This window comes from Euphorbia lathyris, chromosome 5, assembly GCF_963576675.1.
Source record: "Euphorbia lathyris chromosome 5, ddEupLath1.1, whole genome shotgun sequence".
Lineage (NCBI taxonomy): Eukaryota > Viridiplantae > Streptophyta > Magnoliopsida > Malpighiales > Euphorbiaceae > Euphorbia > Euphorbia lathyris.
The window spans coordinates 83,848,642-83,854,641 of record NC_088914.1 but is presented as its reverse complement, the minus strand read 5'-3'; positions in this window follow the sequence as shown (position 1 = coordinate 83,854,641).

The window sequence follows — 6,000 nt, the reverse complement described above, 5'->3', positions numbered from 1 at the left end:
CACGCTATTGCAGAGAAGCGTAGGAGGTTCTTAGAGGCTGAGGCGCGTAAGAAAAATCAAGTGGCGAATCCTCAAACGGATATTGGAAAACGTCCTACGGAAACAGTGGTTGAGCCGCCACTGAAAAGGAGGAAACCTGCAGCTTCTGGAGGTTTTAAGCTTATGGCAGATGCCATGAAGTCCGCCATGCCTGTAGGGGAGATGGAACAGGTAAGTTGCCTTTCATTTTTATCTGTTCATCAAGTTTTGGACTTGAGTTTTGACCCTTGAATGTTTGTGCAGATGGCGAAGCCTGATATGGGCGGATACTGGTCCGCTAAATATGGCGCTCAAGGATCTTTTGAGAATGAATCCATCATAAACGACTTGGACGAGGCCCTGGGTCAGGTGGGCGAAGTGCAAAGGAATCAGAACCAAATTCCTGGTTCCATTCACGCGAAAAAGGGGAAAACGGAGCTCCTTATGGTGAGTCCCTAGAAAGGATTTCTTTTTGTAGAGAAAGTTGTTCCTTTGCTTTTTTTCTTTTAACGAAACTGTTTGTTTTTGACAGATGTATACTCGCATACGTGCTATGGAGGCCGAGCTCCTTCAAGGTGTGGCGGATAAAGCAACCATTGAAAAATTGGAGAAAGAGGTAGCGGATGCCAATGCGAACATTGCTTCTGCTAATGCGAACCTTGCCTCTGCCACAACCGCCTTAGTCCTTAAAGACGCAGAGATCGAGAAGCTAAAAGAAAAGATTGTGACAGATGCCAAGAACCATGAGGACACCCTAGGCGAAGCTGAATATACGACGGGTGAGCAAGCCTTCTATTATGGCGAACTGCTCATGGAGTACTTTTCCCTGGCGCATCCTGAGATTGATTTTATAGATCCACAGTTCGTCGTCCCCAAACCAGAAGACGTAGCCAAATATGACAAAATGTCAGACGCTAAGGAATACCTCCGCGAATATGTTCGGAGATGGATGAAGGGACCCATGGAAGAAAGCAAACCTTCCACTAATGTCACTCTAGTGGAGCTTGAGGAAGTGCCCCCCAAGGCGGGTGAAGAACCGATCACTGATAACGCCCTTCCTCTTGGTCCCACATCTTCCGTGGAAAAGGAGGTACCTTTGGTTGGCGTATCTGAGGCTGTGGAGAAGGAGGTTTCCCAGGCAAGCACCGTAAGCAAGGATAATGTAAAGGAGGATGCTCCCATTATTACTTAGTTGTTTACTTGTGATTTGTAAAAAATCGTTAAGTACAATTTGTTTTAATCCTTTATGGCAGCTATTTATTTTACTATTACGTTAGCATAAGTAAATATATAGGCATCTAGGATTTATTTTGGAGTAGGTGGCCAGCCGTACTCCATTGCATGAACCTTTGTGAAGGTTAGAAGCTGTTTTATTCCATTGAAGGAAGTAAAGCTGCCTAGGGGATCAATTTGCTACCTGTCTTTGAGGTGAAGTGATCCACCCGTAGTACTTGTGAATCCTTTTTTGGGAAGGATATGTAAGAGAGTGTAAAGACCTTGCGTCCAAGGATCGTTTTAACTCTATAGGAGATTGGGATCCTCTCAGAGATGGATCCGCCCATAAGATAGATTTTCTTATGTCTAAGGAGAAAAAGTAGCTATGAGATAGCGACACTTTGTTAATGCGGAGAGCGTTGGATGCCCCCCTTCTTTTTAAGACTGGAATATTGATATTGCTGCAATAAACTTTAAAAAGAACACAGATAATAGAACAAATGATGTTTATTAATGGGAGAAATGCTTTATTACAGCAAGCAGGTCTTATAGGTGAGCCTCGTTAAAACCTTTAGTAAGAAAAACCACATGGGAAAAAGCTTACTAAAGGAAAAAGAGTACTCAAGACCGTGTGTACACCTCATTTTTTGACAAAATATTTGCGGAGATTTTGGAGGTTCCATGTGCGCGGCAATGTGTTGCCCTCCATGTCTTGAATTTTAAATGTGGTGGATCCAATCTTGTCCACTATTTGATACGGACCCGTCCAGTTGAGCCCTAACTTGCCCTTGCCTTCTCGAGACTGGATTTTGTCGGCCTTTCGGAGCACAAGATCACCCACATTTAGATCCACAAGCTTGGCATTTTTATCATGGTAAGCGGCGATCCGTTGTTTATACGCCGCCATGCGTACATAGGCTTGGTCTCTTCGATCTCCTACCTGATCCAGACTTTCCCTTAGCCTTTTGCTGTTGTCCTCCTCACAATAAAAGGCCACTCTATCACTTGGGACCTGTATTTCGACTGGGATCACAGCCTCTACACCATGAGAAAGGGCGAATGGTGTTTCTCCTGTGGCCGTCCTAGGAGTGGTGCGATAAGCCCATAAAACGCTCGTCAGCTGATCCGCCCACTTCTTATCATGCTCTCCCAATCTCTTCTTTATCCCTTTTACGATCGTCCGGTTCGTGACTTCGGTCATTCCGTTGGATTGGGGATAATAAACGGAGGCAAATCTGTTTAGAATGCCCAACTCTTCACAGAAAGTTTTGAACTCACTACAGTTGAACTGTGTTCCATTATCGGTGATAATGGTATGCGGAACACCGTATCTTCCTATGATGTTGTCCTTGACGAATTCCACCATTCGTTCTGCAGTGATGGAGGAGACAGCTTCGGCTTCCACCCACTTGGTGAAATGATCTACTGCCACTACCACGTACTTCCTCTGTCGGCGAGTTGGAGGGAATGGTCCGACGATGTCTATTCCCCAGAGGGCGAATGGCCGTCCTTCTATGATGGGCCTCTGGAGATGTTTGGCAGTATGTGATTCATTCGCATGAATCTGGCAACTATGACAAGATTCTACCAATTTTTGTGCATCCAGTTCGGCCGTGGGCCAGTAGAAACCTGCTAACCTGGATTTCTTTAAGATGGTGGCAGATGCTTCATGGGCCCCACATGATCCCTCATGTAGCTCCTTGAGGACTTGTTGTCCCTCTTCGGCAGAATGCACTTTAACCAAGGGTGGCTGAAAGATTTTCTATAAAGGCCATCGTTGATTATGGAGAAATAAGCCGCCCTTCTAACTATCCGCCGTGCCTCTTCCTTATCCTCATGTAAAGTTCCACATAGCAGATATTGGCGAATGACTGATCTCCAATCATCTTCTACTGTTGTGAGTAGGGATACTTCCTCTGAAGCGAAGGCTGGAGCTATTTTAACTTCGAAGGGACAGTCTGGATCTGTCCAGTTCTCCTCACTAGAGGCCATTTTGGCCAAATGATCCGCCTCAGTGTTGGACTCCTTGGGTACATGAATCAGTTCCCATTTGGTTTCTTTAGCCTCAAGGTGATCTAGCAATTTTCTGACTTCTGCTACATATTTGGCCAAAACATCATCTTTTACCTCATAATTCTTGATTACTTGATTGACCATTAGTTTGGAGTCACTATAGATCACAATCCGCTCGGGAGTGATTTCTTTGAGTAGGCGCAATCCCAATACCAAAGCTTCATATTCAGCAGCATTATTAGTTGCATGAAAATTCAATTTTGCTGCGTACCGTAATTTTATGTATTGAGGACCCTTGATCACAACGCCTATGCCAGCTCCATCCGCCGAGGAGGCGCCGTCGGTGTACATTGTCCACTCTTCCATTGGAGGCTTAGGATGATCAATCCCCTCTTCAGTGAATTCATTCACAAAGTCTGCCAAGACCTGACTCTTCAAAGCTGACCTGCTTTCATATCTCACATCGAACTCACCAAGGCGGATTGCCCATTCCATCAACCTTCCAGAAGTGTCTGGCTTCTGCAACACCTTTCTCATCGGTATATTCGTTCGAACCACCACAGTATGAGCCTGAAAATATGGCCTAAGGCGGATTGCCGTGGTGACAACAGCCAGCGCCATTTTATCAAGCTTAGAATATCTGGTTTCGGCATCTTTCAGAACCTTGCTCACATAGTAAATCGGAAACTGCTGGCCATCCTCCTCACGTATCATGACCGTGCACACAGCTTTATCCGTAACCGATACATACATGTAAAGGTCCTCACCTTTCATTGGCCGACTCATCATGGGCGGCTCTGTGAGGAACCGCTTGATTCCTTTGAAGGCCATTTCACAATCCTCATTCCACTCAAACGTCTTTTGCTTTTTGATGACCTCGTAAAAGGGCTGACATCTGCGAGCTGAACATGAGATAAACCTGCCCAAGGATACGATCCGCCCATTAAGGCGTTGTACTTCTCTGATGTTTCATGGTGCTTGCATTTCTAGGACAGCCTTAACCTTGTCAGGATTTGGGCTAACTCCTTTTTCGCTAATCATGAACCCTAAGAATTTTCCATACGTCGCACCAAAAGTACACTTCTCCGGGTTCAGCTTAATATTGTGGCGTCGGAGTACGTCCAGTACCTCCTTTACATCATCTGCATGCTTTTCCACGGTTGTGCTTTTAATGATCATGTCATCCACATAGACAGAATAGTTATCACCTTTACTATCTGCGAATATCTTGTTCATCATCCTCTGATAAGTGGCACCTGCGTTCTTAAGCCCAAAGGGCATGACTTTGAAGCAATAAGTGGCCTGATGTGTTACGAACGAGGTCTTGATTCTATCTGAGGGCTCCATAAGGATCTGATGATAACTTGACTTCACATCCGTAAAGGAGTACATGGCGTGACCGGCGGTTCTGTCCACGAGCATGTCAATACATGGCAGAGGATAGTTGTCTTTGGGACAAGCTTTATTGAGATCCGTAAAGTCAATACACATGCGGTAGGATCCGCCCGCCTTCTTTACCAGAACGACGTTCGCCAGCCATTGAGTATAAAGCACCTCCTCAATGGCGTCCTCCCGCTGGAGCTTGGTGATCTCTTCTTCTATCACCTTCTGCCTTTCGAGGCCATGGTTTCTCCACTTCTGAGTTACAGGAACTGCATTTTTATCAATGTTGAGCTTGTGAGTGATCACGTCTGGACTAATTCCGGGGAGAATCTCATCCTTCCATGCGTAGACATCCTCCGCTTCACGGAGTACCTTGGTGATTGCGTCTTTAATCTCGCCTTTGAGCCCTTTAGCTATTCGCACCTGCTTTTCATCTGCCATAAGGTACATTTCTGTCTCGCCCAAGGCCATTATGATGAGCTCCTCTTCATCCTCTTCTTTAGATTGGGGGCGAATCATTAGCGATGCCGAATATGTCTCCTGGGCCACCTTTTGGCTTCCTCTAATCATTACACCTCCCTTGGCCGTGGGGATGTAAAGCGTTAAGTGGCGTATGGAGATAAGGGCTGCTACTTCAGAGATAAAGGGCCGTCCGAGGATGATATTGTAGGCTAACTGACCATCCAAGACAGAAAATTCCAGATCGCCTTTCCAGACCTGATCATCGTCCGTAAGCTCACAATCCAAAGTGACTTGGCCTTTTGTTTGGATAGTGTGTCCCGTCACTCCTAGGATATCAACCACAGTTGGCTCTACCTGGACTGGATCAATCATGAGTTTGGCGAAAGCTCCACTGGTGATGACATTGCACGAACTTCCAGTATCAATCATCACTATTTTCATCTCCCAGCCTTCCACCACCATAGTGACGACCAATGCATCCGCATGGGGAGAGATTTCAAGACCTACATTGGCAAAGGGGCGATTTAACGATGTTCTGTCAAGAGCGGTGGTCTTTGCCTTTTTTAGCACTGGTTGGTATCCAGGTCCGCCTGCTATGACATTAATGGTACCCTTTCCCTTCTTCTTTGGGTCCTCCTTGGATCTATCGCCATCTCTTTTCTTGCCATCACTTTGGATGAACCGATCCAATTTGCCTCTCTCAATGAGACGCTCGATTTCCCGAGCTAACTCCCAACATGCATCGGTGTCATGGCCATTTTTCCTGTGATATTTACAATAATTTTTAGGATTTTTACCAGTATTGGTGTACTCCCCCCCTTTGGTTCGGGGTATGAAATGCTCCGTTTGTGTTGACTGTTCTCGATCCACATAAAGACTTCACTTTTAGAAGCGTTGAGAGGTGTGAAA